Source organism: Vigna unguiculata, chromosome 11, assembly GCF_004118075.2.
Source record: "Vigna unguiculata cultivar IT97K-499-35 chromosome 11, ASM411807v1, whole genome shotgun sequence".
Taxonomy (NCBI): Eukaryota; Viridiplantae; Streptophyta; class Magnoliopsida; order Fabales; family Fabaceae; genus Vigna; species Vigna unguiculata.
In genome coordinates this window covers 987,840-1,004,443 of record NC_040289.1, presented here as the reverse complement: position 1 = coordinate 1,004,443, position 16,604 = coordinate 987,840, and the positions used below count along the sequence as shown (strand labels likewise).

The 16,604-nt window shown below is 28.8% G+C and overlaps 1 long non-coding RNA gene and 1 other non-coding gene across 2 annotated transcripts; one reads left to right on the top strand and one right to left on the bottom strand.

The window, feature by feature from the left end:
• Window positions 1–6,214: 6,214 nt before the first annotated feature.
• Window positions 6,215–7,111, bottom strand: LOC114168174. The gene is made up of 2 exons (XR_003600626.1): window positions 6,726–7,111; window positions 6,215–6,648 (listed from the first exon to the last, which is right to left on the bottom strand). It is a non-coding gene; the product is annotated as an uncharacterized LOC114168174 (long non-coding RNA).
• A 212-nt stretch (window positions 7,112–7,323) lies between these two features.
• TRNAL-AAG lies at window positions 7,324–7,404 on the top strand. The gene has a single exon. It is a non-coding gene; the product is annotated as a tRNA-Leu (tRNA).
• The last annotated feature ends 9,200 nt before the right edge of the window (window positions 7,405–16,604 follow it).

Genomic DNA, 16,604 nt, shown 5'->3' with positions numbered 1-16,604 from the left:
GAACATTAATGTGTATAACAATATTTTTTGTGTAAAGGTTAGAGTACCCCTCAAGTGTTTTTTTTAATTAAATTTATTCTTTACTGATAAAAAAAAAATACAAAGGCAAATGATTTCAGTTTGCGATGATGTAGAGTGAGTGAATGGTGTAGCATATATGTATAAATTGAAGAATCTTCTATTATTCATATTGCATTTAAACCTAATTTTCTTCTTCTCTTGATTTCGATTTCACTACTGTTAACGACAGAAAGTGCTTCATGGTTTTTGGATACAGATGGCAGTCATACAATGTTGGGATTCAAATTAACTAACAATTTTATACATAAAATCCAAAGTGCACAGTGAAATACAACAGCTGTAAATAACTTGAATTTAAAGGAAATTAACTTAAAACATATACCAACTATTAAAAGGTAATAAACATCTTCCACAGGGTTGGCTAATGAGTAAGAGTACACCAGAATAATAACAATGAAGGCTAAGGATTTTTTCTTTTATGGACAAAAACAGATTAAATTAATAAGATAATTGGATTACTCAACCCAAATAAACAACATAAAACCAAAAAACAAAAAATATTAAGATTTATGGTCTCTTTTCTACTGTGCATAAATCTTACATGTCTATACATATAAAACAATTTCAGACACTATTACAGAAAAAATGGATTGAACATCCAAAATCTTTCGGAAGACGATAGTTTGACAAAAATTTGACAAATTTTGACAAATTACCTTTTTTAAGTAAAAAAAATATTACTATTATTACTTTATTTTAATTAAAAAATAAAAAATTAATCTATTTAATTCTATTTATAAAAATTTTGTCAAAAATTTGTTAAATAAAGTTTGACAAAAGATAATTTTCCTGATGGTGATTTCTTTCATGTATCTAACCAGTAGATACTTTCTTCATAATTGGTTTCCAAGATCTGGTACTTAAAAGCTGTGTTCCACCAGCCCTGAAAGCTGCAACATACATATTACACAACGTGCAACCAAATTGCAAACAAATCTACCATACCTCCATTTGAATTGAACCTAGACATATTAATTGTTTTGTATTTTTCTTCTGAAAATTATAAAAAAGGCACATGTTATATTAACATTTTTTCTGTCTCCATGAGTTCTGCCATTATGCAGGTGGCTTTAAAAAGCTCTGGCAATGGTTTCCATGCAATGCCTTTGAATCTTGGCAATCAATTTGGCATTTATGTGTAAAAGTTTTTAAAAGTAGATGATGAATTTCAATTCTTAAAATTTCCCATATGTTTACGGATTAACGTTGTACCAAACAAACTATACCATAAATATTTTATTTCTGTATATATGTCCATGCATCACTGTATGTATATCTTAAAATTTAGCTAAAAAAATATATAACAAAGAGGAAGATACAAAAGATAAAGATAAAAATCATATCCAGGTATTTGTAAAATCCCGTATACATTTAGACATTTGCAAAATCATATTTATTATTGTTCTCATTCTTATTTAAATTTTATACATTTAGACAAATAAATAAATGTAATATAAATTTATAATTTAATAATGTTGGAAATGGAATCATTTGCTTTGGTTGATGTTGATATTCTCTGAGAAAATTACAAGTTCTCTTTTGATATTTGTTCAATATAATTACAGTCAATTGGGCAACCCAATGCTTCTTCTACCATCATTATTCATGTTTCATTTGGATGTTAAAATCAACCACACATTAATCTCATATTATTACCAGGATTACATCTTTATACGAGTTTATAATTAAAAGGAACTGTGTTTAACTCCATTTAAGAGTTTAAAATCTTAAAATTCTTTAATATAAATAATCATTATTTAGCATACTTAACTATGTTTGACAAAATAAAGATGAAGAAGGTAGAATAACATGAAAAAATTAAAAAATATATATTTTTATTCATATATTAATTTATACATATATAACAAAATTTGGGGAGGTCGAAACCCTATCATGTACAACCAAGATTCTCCATCCCACATCACCATTCTACTTGTGATTAAGAAAATAAATAAATAAATTTATAGCATCAAGTCACTAACCATGTTCTTTTATTTAAAATTATAAACATAAATATTCCATTATTCAAAATATTTGGATATTACGCATTGATCGTGACTGGAACAGTTCAAGATAAATGTCTTAATCCATTCTATAGCTAACATGAAGAGTTCAATTTATACAATAATAAACTGATTCATATTTCTTGGATAAATAAAAATGGCGTATCCAAAATTATCATTGTGTTTTCTAAACTTTCAACTTGAAAGTGTTGAAAGTCTGAAATGCACACTAATGAATTTTTTGGCTTCCATTTGTATTCAAGAAGGAAGAATCAATTTCTGCCATTACTGCATAACTTTTGAACCTCGCATATGTTTGTTATAGAATGAACGAGGAGGACATTTATCTTGATCTCTTCCACTCACAATCAATACATAACATTCAAATATTTTGAATAACAAAATATTTATGTTTATAATTTTTAAAGAAAAACATAAAATTGCCTAGTGACTAGCTATTAATTTGTATTTTTTTTTTAATCACATTTAGAATGGATGTGGTATATGCACTGATGCACTGGTTTCGATTTTCTGAGTGAGTTTTTCTGTCATGAAATAAAACTGAAACGATTTAACTATACACCAATTTATAGAAACTTCCGTATACCTAATTTAATTATCAACTACCACATAATAACTTATAGAATAACTTCATACGATCATTCTATTATTAAATTCATTTCAAACAAAAGGAAGAAACATTTACAAAAGCATAGACTAAACCAGTGAGAAGTAAATTCACACAACTAAGTTGGAATAACAAACCTCTAGGATTGAACTTGAACAAAATGTGTATCTGCAAGATCTGTTTTCGTGAGAGGTTTCTCTATGAATAACGATCAAATTCTAAGTGTTTTGATTGTTTTACGTAAAGTTTGCATGTATTTATAGTGCACCCAGGCTCCAACTTGTCTCATAAAGAAGGCTTCTCAGTACAATTTTGTGTCTGTCAGAGTGTGATTGTATGATTATATAAACGTTTAATTAGCCGCTCTCGTTCTGATTTTGAAAAAAATATTTTAATCAGTTCTTTTTCAAACAAAAATTATTTAAGTCGTTAACTTAATTCATAACTTTTACTACTAAATTTTAATAAAAATATCAATATTTAATTTAATAAATCATTTTAAATATCAATATCATTAATGATATTAATAATTTTTTATTAAAAAAAACTTAATTAAGACATTTTCTCAAAATTAAGATTCAATTTAACATTATTTTAAAATAAATATCAAACTAATATATCTAAATAAAAATGAATTCCATCCAACTAATTAAAGTTTACACAAAATACTCATTTTTCACATCAAATTACAACAAACTTTGATTGTAACGCTCCAAAAACATTCAAAATTCGAATTTGTGATTGATCCTGTCCCTCTGATACATCTCAGCACCATTTTCTGTGTTGTGTTGCAGAAGCCTTGGAATGATGAATGTTACCCTTTTGCATGGTTGCCATTTGTACACGCATTCAGATATTTGCATGTGTATTGAATGAGCATGAATCAGTTTCTGTCATTTCTGCATGTCTGTGATTCTTCTTTATCTGTTGAGCCATTAAATTGATTCAGTAATAAAATTAGATCTGACATCTATGACAGATATTGGATGAATAAATTTTGTTGAGATCACCAATGCTCCATTAATATTTTGCAAGTCAACTTCTTCAGAAGAGTTTCACTAAGTAATTGAAGAACCTGTGAATAATAATCTCAAAATAAATGTTACTACTTTCTCCTCTCTTATTTCTAAGCAAAATTTGTTTGTTTTACTTTTATTTTAAAATATTTTCAAATAACAGACAAACAATATAAAGTGATGACATGTATTGCTTAAATCATATTCTCTCTCTCTCTTTTTTTTTTCTCTGTGGTAAAAGTTTGAATGTTTTTTCTTGAGGATTTTCTTTGGTGCATCACAGTTGTAACTGGAATCATTTACAAAACAAGAATTCTTTGAAAGCAGAAAAGGACAAATTTAGTTTTTGATTATTTCCAGAGAAAGGCAGAGAATGCATCTCAGACAGCCATGTATTTGTACTTTGCATGCCAATTTTGTTTTATCTGATCAGAAGAACGCAGAAAACAGTGTTCAGTTATATTTAATTATTTAATTTACAATTTTCTTGCTATTGTTAAAAATACAGAAAAATAAAATACATGTTATGATTCCAACTTTGTGAATCATATTATGAAAGGTTTAATTTGTAACTTTTTATATTAAGATTTCATCCTTTCACAATATATGGTTTCAAAACTAAAACTACAATTCATGCCTGGATGCAATTAATTATTAAATTTTAGGCTGAAACCAACAATGACATTAGCCACATGTAACAATATATATAACCATAAATCATAGTTTGGCTAACAACAATATGCACGAATCAATATGAAAAAAAAAATGGATATCAAATCTCAGCAATATTTATAGGCATAACTCAGGATGAGTTCCAACAACAACAAAATATAATATATTTTCAAATTAACCAACACATGCATGTAAGTTAATATACTAATTACTGAACAAACAATTTTTTCAGTTCACAATAGAGAACAAGATGAGCTTTTCGTGTAAGAGTTTGTGTTACAAAATAAATTTTATGAATAATGCTGATAATGCCACTAATGTTGCTATATCCTCCACAATTGGTGCTTCTCTTCTTACCTGTCTGCAAAATGGAATGGTTTAGAAGATGAAATAATTGATAATATCATTTGTAAATAACATATTTCTGTCTTACTAACTTTTCGTGTTGTATAAAATAGAGATAAGTATATTTTTATTCTATTTACTTATATACAAAATTCGTCCTATACTTATAATTATGTATGAAATTCGTTCTTGAGAATAAACCACGTTAATTGTTAGGTGATGTGTTTAATACCATTAGAACATGTAGTCGCCATGACTGACATGTGTAATTTCAAATAAAATATATTTTTTTGTTTTTATTTTTTCTTTATATATATATATATATATATAATTACTTAATTTTTTTATGATAATTAACCAAACCATCCTAAATAAAAACGAAGATTTCATACACAAAGATTCCAAAGTGAAATTTTTGCTTTACTAATAAAATGATTTTTATTGAATAAAATTCAACTCATTCTATATTAAACTTTATCAAAAAAAAAAAAGTTCTATACATACTTTAAAAAAATCACTATTACATAGTTTATCACCAGCGATATTAAATTAAGTGAATAAATGTTAACTTGAACATAATTAGGTCTCTCATATGACACTCTTTTAGTTTTCACTTTTTTCTAAAAAAAAAAATCACAAACCAAGCCAAGTGACGGAAGGTGATGCGGACATGGATGGAATAAGATTTGTGAGTAAGTAAAAATATATCAATTTTAAGTAGTTTTAAAAATAAACCCTCAATACTAAAGTCATGATATCAAAATTAAAATAATCACTTTACACACTCTAAACATTCAATTTAATTATAACTCAAACTTAATGTAATAAAAATAAAGTTTTCAAACCTTACGTAACAAAATTAATATTTTTGGGTTAATTCTGTTTTTCGTCTCTCAAGTATGGGTAATCTCTGGTTTTAGTCCCCACGTAACGTTTGCTCATATTCAGTCCTCCACATTTTAAATCTAATGAAATTGGTCCTCAATTTTAAACGCCGTTAATTTTAATTGACATGTGTCTAATGGATGGCCAGTAAGGATCCCGTTTTTAGCTGAGAGGAAACTTTTTGCACATTTTAGTTAGTCATTAATAAGGCACGTGTCATTAATGTGATTAATACAACTTAGCTGAGGATTTTGTTAGCATTAAAATGTCATTAAATTCACTAAAACAACTTAGTTGCTGAGTGCGGGTTATGTTAGAAAGTTAACCCTAGGCACGACGAAGAAGACAGTCCATTAAAACTTGTGTATGGATTACTTGTGTTTTGTGTTAATGCAGTAAAACTTTGTGTATGGAGTACTTTAATGAAATCAATTAAATGGATATCCTGTTTACATCAGTTTACAGCAAAGGACCACTGCTAACAATGAATTAAATTACAACAGACTTGTTAAGTAAAAATAATCTCATAAATTACAACAGACTTGTTTCTATGCATGAACTTCTCAATTTAAAACACCACCATGTAAAACACAATTGAACTTCTCATTTCATTCATTACTAACATATTACAAATACAAAACACTTCCCCACCAGAAGTTACCTCAAACATACTTAATCATTAAAGTTCCATACATAACTAATCACTGCTAAATAGAACTTACTAAAAAACTAGTTGCAATTGAACTTGAACAACAACATAAAAACAAAGACAACTGTTAATGTCCACTACAAAAGGAAAAAAACTTGCAGGAATCTCCCAAAATTTTTCTCTTCTTGCAATTTCGCCTTCAACTTCTCATTTTTCCTTATCAACTCCAATATAACTTTCTCCTTCTCCAAAACACACTTCATCTTCTTCAGTTCGTGTTCTACCACTGTCTTGAAAGTCCGGTGCGTTCCCTTCATATTTAGAATCCTCTTCATTAAACCATTCAAAGAAATTGCAATGAGAATTGGACTGCATAAATCAAACAAAACCATTAAGACATCAAACGAAATCAAGTTCGCCCAATAAATAACAAATTTGTCACTTACAACCCATTTTCTACATCTCCAAAATAATCTTCCCTTGTTCTTCACAGTCGTTGTCTTTAGGAGCAGTAATCTTTCCCCACACCCACACAGTTTGGATGTCATATCCGACGACGACGAACAGGTTTGCGAAATTTTCGAACCACTACTCCTCTGCGTACAATAAATCCCTCTGCTCCCACTTTTCATCACCCTACAACGATGTTCAAAGTTCAATTTTGGCTGCCAATGAATTCAATACTATATCCCCCAAAGCAACACGATCTGCTCCAATTTTAGGGTTTCAGAAAGACCCCAAATCCCTCTTTTAAAACTGTCCTAAAATTTCAAGACCACGTGTTGTTCATCAATTCCTCTCAGCTGAAAACGGGATCCTTACGTGGCCATCTGTTAGACACGTGTCAATTAAAATTAACGGAGTTTAAAATTGAGGACCAATTCCATTAGATTTAAAACGTGGAGGAGTGAATATGAGCAAACATTACGTGGGGGACTAAAACCAGAAATTATCCATACTTGAGGGACGAAAAACATAGTTAACCCATCATTTGTTTGTTAACGTGTTGGATTATATATTGGATATTATAAAATTTTGAACAAAGTTGAGATGGCCGAGTTGGTCTAAGGCGTCAGATTAAGGTTCTGGTCCGAAAGGGCGTGGGTTCAAATCCCACTCTCAACAAAAATTTCATTTTTCATTTTTCTCCTCTTTAATTTTTTACTTTTAAAAAAAATTAATACATTAATATATCAATGTGTTATTTAATTCATATGAAATTTTAATGTTATTGAAAATCATATAGTAATAAAATATTACTCGTAATTTAATTTGATTTAATGTTAAGAGTTTAGTATTTTTTTATGAGCAAAGAATAAAATAACATCGAAGATAACCATTCATTTTCTTATTATTTTGAGTTAATAATTCTGAAAGTGATCTTGTTTCTTTTTTAAGTTTTTCAACGTACTTTTGTTCTTGATTAGGCAATCAAAATATTTCTTATGATAGAATTTCACAAACAGTAGTAAAAGAATATTTTGGTGTGGTTGTAAGAAGTTTTCTAAGCCTAAAGTATTTGGGTTTTTTTTTGTGTGTGTGTTTTTCTTGTATGAATATGATAATTAAAGTTATTGGAAACTCAATACAGCTTGTTGTGAAGGTTAATAGATAAAAATTTATGTGTTTTTCTTTACTTATCTTTTTATATGGAATATTGAATTGCGATATGATGATAAAAATATAATGGAAATCGATATGCAAAGCTGGAGATTGTTTCTCTCAAAAGAGTAAATGGGTTTAAAAGAAAGTAACTCATAAATTTGTAAAAATATATATTTGAAAATCTTTGAAAGTTCAATTTCTAAACACTAGTTCATAGTTATGAGTGTCTTATGTGATTAAATAAATGTATAAATAAATTAAAAGTGATAGTTTTCAAAACCAATTATTTATTTTACAGAAGATATTATAAACACTAAAAAATATTTTTATAGAAGTTTAGATAATTAATTAATTTATTAATATTAATAAATAATCTCTTCAAGTTATCTTATTATTTTAATTAAGTTAATTATACTACTTTCTATAATTATAATTATATATATATATATATATATATATATTAACAAATATTCAATTTAGTATGAAACTTTTATTTGATTATATTGTCAATTTTTTATTGAATAAAATGTTATTTATTCTATACTAATTCTATAACGCTGTTTATATATTATGAGGCATATTCTATAAAATTTTGATTTTATATCTATTTTTATATTTTAAGAAATTGAATTAATGGTATTATTTATTAAAAATAATTAAATAATGATAGAATTTTTACAACCACATAATCAACCCTCCTATTCGACTATATAAATCAAACTGAAAACCCTAAAAGTTCACATCGTTGCGGCGCTTCACTCTTTCCTTACTTTCTCATTCGTATATTTTTGCTGTCGCTGGAAGCTCCTCTCTAAAGCCGTAAGTTTTAATATTTTCATATCTCAAATCATTGTGTTTAAAAGAAGTTAAACGATTACATTTAGAATTCTCTTCTTTAATGTTATCCATGCTTTTTTTTTTCCTAAATAACTGTTCTTATTTTTTTTCAGATAATTAAAAGAATGAGTTTATGTGAAACCTTAATTTATGACAGTGGGTATCTGGTTTGGAAAACTTGCTTTTAATTCCATTACATGTATTACTAAAAAAAATTCATGTTTTTTGTCAGTTTTGTTTTGAAGATCTTTTTTTAAAAAATATATACAAAGTTTGATGTGAAAAAAAAAATTGTTAGAAATTATTATCAACCTTTTTTCAAAATATTTTATATAAAACAGGTTTTACAACAAATTTTGTACAAAATACTTGTAAATTTTATAATTTTATAAGAAATAATTATCTAAAAAATATATTTTTAACAAAATGACAGAATTTTTTTTTTTTTACGAATTTTTGTTAATAAATTTGTAAGAAAAATCTCATTTAATATGAAAATTTATGTACTTTGGATTCTAAACATATTTATAGGTATAGAGATTTAATTTTTTTCATTTAAAAGTAAGCATTATGTTTATTTTTAAGAACTTTCAATAATAAAACACTTAATTTATTCATCTGATAAAAGAAGAAAACTTCGGCAGAAAGATCCTATTCACAAATAATACCTCCTTTGTAAATACCATTTGTAAATAACATATTTTTATCCGACTAACAAAATTTTCTTGTTCTATAAAATAACATATTTGTAAATACCATCCTTTCATTTGAAATCTGTCTTCTGCTTTGTCTTTTTCAGAAATACACTCCCCACTAAATAATTAAATTAAAATTGTTAAAGAAAATGTTTGGAAGAAAAATAACAAATTTGATGTGTGTCCATCAGCTTATTAGAAAAATAACATTTTTGTATCTTTCTCTGTTTTTCATACATATTTTTACCTGTCATTTTACGGTGATGTGCATGTCGAAGGTTGGTGGCAGAAAAAAACGTTAATCGGCAGTATCAACGGTGGATTCCTTACTGTGTGAGATCAATGGCATGCATTGCTTTGCATTTAATCCAAACATTGAAGCAGTGATGGAAGAGATGACGATCCAGGTCGGTCCATCCCTGTTTAGGCCCGACTCATATAAGGTTCGCATATAGCAGGCTGGTCCATTCCGCATAATTTATGCGGACTGTAATCATTGACATGTTCCGCACATTATTTGGTCTGTGGGTCCACGGGTTGGTCCCTTTTTTATTTCAATTCTTTTGATAAAATTTTCAATATTTAAAAATTGGGAAATTTTAAAAAGTTCATAAAATTAAGTAATGATTTTGAGAAGTTGAATGATAAATTGATAATTCAACATTTTTATTATATTCATATTATAACATACACAATGTATTCTTTGAATTTTAACACATTAAAAATATATAATATTTATCTTTTTAATTATATAAAAATTTGAAACGTTAATACAAAAGTTCATACACAAAATAACTAATATATACAATACAAATACAAATATTTTTTTTATACGGCTTACGAACCGACTGGTGCAAACTGTGAACCAGCTCGCGTGAACTGCGAGCAGACCGAACCGCTATAAGCCTGCGAGTTTACTATTATGATCTGTCCCACATTTTTTTCGCAGCCTGTCAGCCAGTTACGGTAACACAATGGAAACGCAGATTCTATTATTTTAAACCACAAAAAAAATGAAAAAATAACTCGACGAAAAGTGTGCCCAATCTAGTTGTCTTCCATTTGGTAGTGGCAGATGCTTTAATTGTTGGCTTTTCATTTTCAATTTTCTTTTTCTGATTTCTGAGGAATAGTTACAGACTCGTACACTCTTAATCTTGTACATTGATCGGAAAATAACTTAACTCACCAGTGCAGTAAAGACTTTCTGCCCCGATTAATTTTCGCATTCTGCTTCGGATTTGGAACCGAGGCATATTGGGGCGAAGCCAAAAAGTTTACCTTTTGGCCTCGGTTATCACCCGAAGCCATAGACCCAGTTTTATGCCTCGGGTCAGTTAGGACCGAGGCCATAGGTAATAAATTTTTTTTTTTAATTCACCCTTTTGCTCGCTCATGGCTGCTGCAGACTGCATTCAAACCAAAACACAAACTGCATTCACCCCGCGTGCTTGATCATCCTGCATTCAAACCAAAACACAAACTGTAGGAGAGTAAAACAACCCAAGATCACTCCATCTCCGCGACTTTCTCTCCCTCCATCTCCGCGGGTGCCGCCATTCCAACCTGCGATGCTGCCGCCTGCCTCTCCTTCGCCGCCAAGCTCGGCCTCGGCGTGTGCGCCATCCCGTTGGAAGATTGTGGGAGAGGCTCGTGCTCGCAGAGAGAGAGAGAGGCGCTGAATTATGAAAAATAAATTCAAATAAAAATTCAGAATTTAGCTTATTCCGATGAGTATTGTAAGGTTTCTTCACTGAAAATATAAGAAGGTGGAAAACTTTTCATATAAGAATTTTTATAATTTTGGATCTCTACTTCTAATTTATATATATCATTTTTTTAATAAAATTTCATCTTAGAGCTCATAGCTCAGAACATGGTGATACATAAAGTTGTTGGGTCATACATGGTAAAACCTGAATGACAACTTACAAATAGTTCATCAATTGATACGAAAACAACAATAAACATAGGAATCTATGGTTATAAGTCACAGCAAACATATACCACAAAACAAGATGCAGCAACGAAAAGAAGGCTAAGAATTGGAGGTTTCAACTAACAAGTGTTTCATTTTGTAGCAAAAATAAAACCCCTACATTTTTCTTCCACCCTTTGCTAATTTCTCTCTAATACAATAAGTTAACCTATCGATTAACACATAAAAAGTGATTTCAACACCAACCAACATTACCATCATCCTTCCTATTATCTCCTCACTTTTTGTATACTCTATTCACTTTATATTCTTCTAATATGAAGGTAAAATTTCTATTAATCACTGCTTATAAATATTAAATTGAAAAAAAAATCAATCCATCTTTAAAAGTAATATCAAGATTCTTAATATTAAAATTCTTTCGTTCTTAATGCTTTAATTTTGACTATTGTTATCCACGCCTCTATATTCTAAAAATTCTTCATACAAAGGAACACACAAACCCGCAACCCTCATCCTAGTCCTAAGATTGAACTACTTTGAACTCTAACACATAGCTAAGAAGAACACACAACCAATGCAACAGGATCACAAAACCCTACTTCCCACAGTTTGCCTAAGGTTCGAACTGTTCTGATATAAAAAATGTAACATCTTAATTTTCTTTTTTTTCTAAACAAACATTCTTTTAGTACTTCAAGATATAAACTATATACAAATTTTCAAAATGTTCAACTACTTATCTAAAAATACTCCTATACTAATTCTTCCAATTCCCGTTTCTGCTCCAATGATATTATTGCCATCAGATCCTATCTCTGCTCGCATATTCAAAATACGACCATTGCAAAAGAAAAGAAATAAAATGTACACACAAAAATTTGCAAAGGTGAACTAATTTTTCAAAAGAATAAACTCAAAATTTGAAAGAAATCATATCTTATCACAAAATTGTGCAACTAAAACTATGGAATAGAATAAAATTTGTAAAATCAAGAGTATGTTAATGCATTTTAAAAAAGAAACTTAATATAAAAGCAATAATAACTTATAATAAATATTATCAAAACAAATCTTTACTGGAATCATAGTTTGATAACAATAGTTTCCATCTATTCCTTTGTCTAGTGCTCTTCATGAACCTTACTTTAATAAGAATACTTCTTTCGATAATCCTGGTTCATCCCTCCCTAACTTCCACTTCCATTCTCCTAACAAAGTCATGTTAAACATTCTCAAATCCTTTATACCTAGCCCATGATATTACTTTATGCCTAACAAAGTCTTCAATGGAGTTGTTGTCATGATAATGTTTTTTGCAACATCATTTAGAGAAGAAATGGTATATTGTTTCCATTTGTCTTTTTTTGTTTTGTATATATTACTTTATGTATGGGTTGGGACAACCCAATTGTCCCTATTCAATATATTTTTTTTTTTGCTGATTAAAAAAAAACAACCTAGCCCATGAAAACTCCCTTTGTATTCTTGTAATAATTTTACTCTATCTTGAATGTAGACATATAGTATAATGAAATGTAATATATCACCAATTTTATTAAAGTAACCCTCACTTCTAAAAAAACTCATATTTCCTACCAATTTTATTTTGAATTTTTTTTTAGAAAATACTTATAAATTTTGTTATGAAAAAAAAATATTAGGAAATTGTTGCTAATTTTTTTGCTAAATATTTTGTATAAAACACTTTTCGCAACAAATTTTGTAAGAAATACTTACGAATTTTATAAATTTGTAGGAAATAATTATCCACGAAGAAATTACTGTCAATTTAGATTCTTAGAAAAATTTGAAGGAAAAAGTATTTTCTTGCAAATTTTGTTAACAAATTTGCAAGAAAATTTCCATGTAATATAAGAATTTTTAATATTGTCTCCCTCCCTATGAATGATATATATTCATTTGTATTGCTAGTCTCTTCCTAATTCTTATGATCATATCCCTCCAAAACTCTTTCTTTCTATGATTTGCTCTGATTGGTAAGCCCAAGTATGTAAATGGTATGTTCATAGTTCGTATTTTTTTGCATACACAATTATAAATTCTCATATTGCATGAGATTTTTCTTGCAAATCTGTTAAAAAAATTTGCAAGAAAAGACTTTTTTTTTGCCATTTTTTCTAAGAATTTTAATTGACAGATAATTCCTTCGTAAGTAATTATTTGTTACAAAATTATAAAAATTGCAAGTATTTCCTACAAAATTTGTTGCAAAAAGTGTTTTATACAAAATATTTTACAAGAAAATTGATAGCAATTTCTTGCAAATTTTTTTTTTCATAACAAAATTTGAAAGTATTTTCTATAAAAAAAAATTAAAATAAAATTGGGAAGAAATATAAATTTTTTAAGTAGTGATAATTAATCACACTTGATACATCATTGTCATCTTCAATTGTAATGGAACGATTACAAATCTGTAAATATATGTTTTCTTGATAGAAAATACGACTAACGATGAAAATTAAAGTGTTTTGATTTTGTTATGTAAAGGTTCCATTCATTTATAGTGCACCAAGGAACCATCTCAAAGAGAAAGCTTCTGATCACCAATTTTGTATCTGACTTTTGCTCTCAGAAAATTCAATGGCCATTTTGAATCATTACAAAAAAAATTCTCAATTAGAAACCAATTTTAAAAACAAAAAATAATTAATTACTATAGTGACCAATTTAGATACCAATTTACAAAATAAAAAAATATTAGTTACTAAAAGAGTCACTATTATAAATAAAACATTATAATTGGTTATGATTACTAATTAATTAGAGACCAATTTAGAAATTAAGTCATTTTGATAATCAAAACCTAACTAGTTTTTAGTGATTAATTTTTTTTAATAGCCAAAACCATGATAGCTAATTTTAAAGAGAAGATTAATTCTAATTTTTTATTCAAAATAATGATTATTTTAGTAACCAATAATTTTTAATTTTTTAAATTAGTATATAAATTAGTTAATATAGTTATTAATTGGTCATTAAAATTAATTATTATTTAAAAAAATTATAATAAATTTCAACGTTTGCTTTTAGATGGATGTCAGACTAGGTTTTGTGCTTTCTTGGCATATCGACCGAGAAATAATTGAACTAAACCAGTTAAAATGTAAAACAAAATAAATAAAAAAAATTAATGAAAAATCAAAACAAGAAATAACATTATAAATTTTAAGTTAATTTCCTTTAATTTGAAGTTATTTCCAGCTGTTGCATCTCAGTCCAATCTGGCTTTGCATGGGTGCCATTTGTATCCAGAAAACATGAATCAGTTTCTGTAGCATACTGTCACACTGATCCATGCATTTCCATTAATAGTCCTCAAATCCAAATCAAGAGATGAACCAAAATTAGGTTTAAATGCAATATTAACAACAAAATTTGCATGATTACTACTTTTTTTTAACCCTTCTACATGTCCACTTTGTTTTTAAAAAATAACTACTCTAATTAATATTATTTAAGATTAAATATTTAAATTTTCAGTTTTCTTGTTAGGTTATTACTCAAATCATATCTATAATATTTGTTATTAATAAATTAGTCAAATATAACAAGTCTTGTAAACAAATTTGTAGCAGAGATAATGATAACGTTTTCTCTATTAAAAGTAAGCATGGAATACATCAAAATTGTTTGCTATATACAAAATACATTGTAGACATTTGAGTTCTCTGAATGAACTGTGGAAGCTCAAGCCACCATATGCTGCATCAGATTTTCAGATCCAAGCTTGAAGGAGAATATGCTCTTACATGATCTTAAATAAAATTGGTGTCAAAATTTACATTCTAACATTGATCTTAAATAAAATTGGTGTCAAAATTTACATTCTAACATTATACATACTTGAGACTCACCCTGTTAAATGTAAATTGAATTAACTGCATTGGGATATTAATTAGTTAACATTTACACTCTAAAATTAATTAACATATGCATGTAACTCGAAGTACTATAACTACACAAAATAACTTAATCAATTCACAATATATTAAACCAAATAAGTTTCTCATGTATACGAAGCAATGTTAGAACATAACTTTTGGTGAATAATGCTGATAATGCAACTAACTAATGTTACTAATGTTGCTATCTCCTCCACAGAATGTTGAAATTTTAAAGCAAATAAAGAGTGTTGAGAATGTAAAAAGCTTTACTTAGTGACACTATATACATACTGTTCATTGGAAGCGTGTGTTGTTCCTGATTCTCCATTTGAGTATTAATTTCCCAGGTTCATTTTATCTTTATGATCCTTGATGGGCAACCATGGAGCAAGAATTAATGTATACATTAGATCGGTTCGGGGGAACCGATCTAATGTTCTTTTTTTTAAATTAAAAAAAGTGATGCTTTTAAATATTAGATCGGTTATAATTATAATCGATGTATTGTTCTCTGTACAAACACGCGAAACCCTTTCCTTTCTCTTTTGTCTCACTGTGCATCCGCTCTCCACTGTTCATCTTCTTTTCCATTTTTCTCCACTGTGTATCCGCGAAACCGATTTTCTCACTACATATTTGCTTTCTTCTCCGTTTGCGAACCACGAAACCCTCCACGCCACGAATCACCACCTCCACGCCACTAACCACAACCTCCACACCACAAATCGCCGCTGTCGTTGCACCATGAGCCTCCGCTGTCGCCGCACCACGAACTGTCGTTGTCGTCGCACCACGAAACCCTCTCTGTTTTGCTCTACTATCCTCCACACCATGAACCACAACCTCCACGCCACTAACCACCACCTCCACGCCACAAACCGCCACTGTCGTCGCAGCATGAGCCTCCACTGTCGTCGCACCACGAACCACCTCGACGACATTTTGAAAGACCATGAAGGACCACGATGAAAATCCCTGTGTGTGGAAATTGTCGCACCTTGATGTCACCGTTGTCGCACCTTCGTTGAAGCTGCTTGAGCTACTGTTGTCGTTGCTTGACGTCCTACCTCCATTTTGAAGTTGCTTGAGCTATTGTTGTCGTTCTTACCTCTATTGGAAGATTACCATCACTTGCATTAATAAAGGTCAGTTCCTCCAAACTTCATTCATTACATTGAAATTTTTGGCTGCCTTTTTGGGATTTGAATTTTGGTGAATGTGTTAAATTGGTTCTTGGAATTTTAGTGCACATAAAATTGGTCAGTTCCTCCAAACAATTTACTTTGAAATTCAAAGCATAAGAGTGGATTTTTTGCTTGTGGCTGGTTTTATGAACTT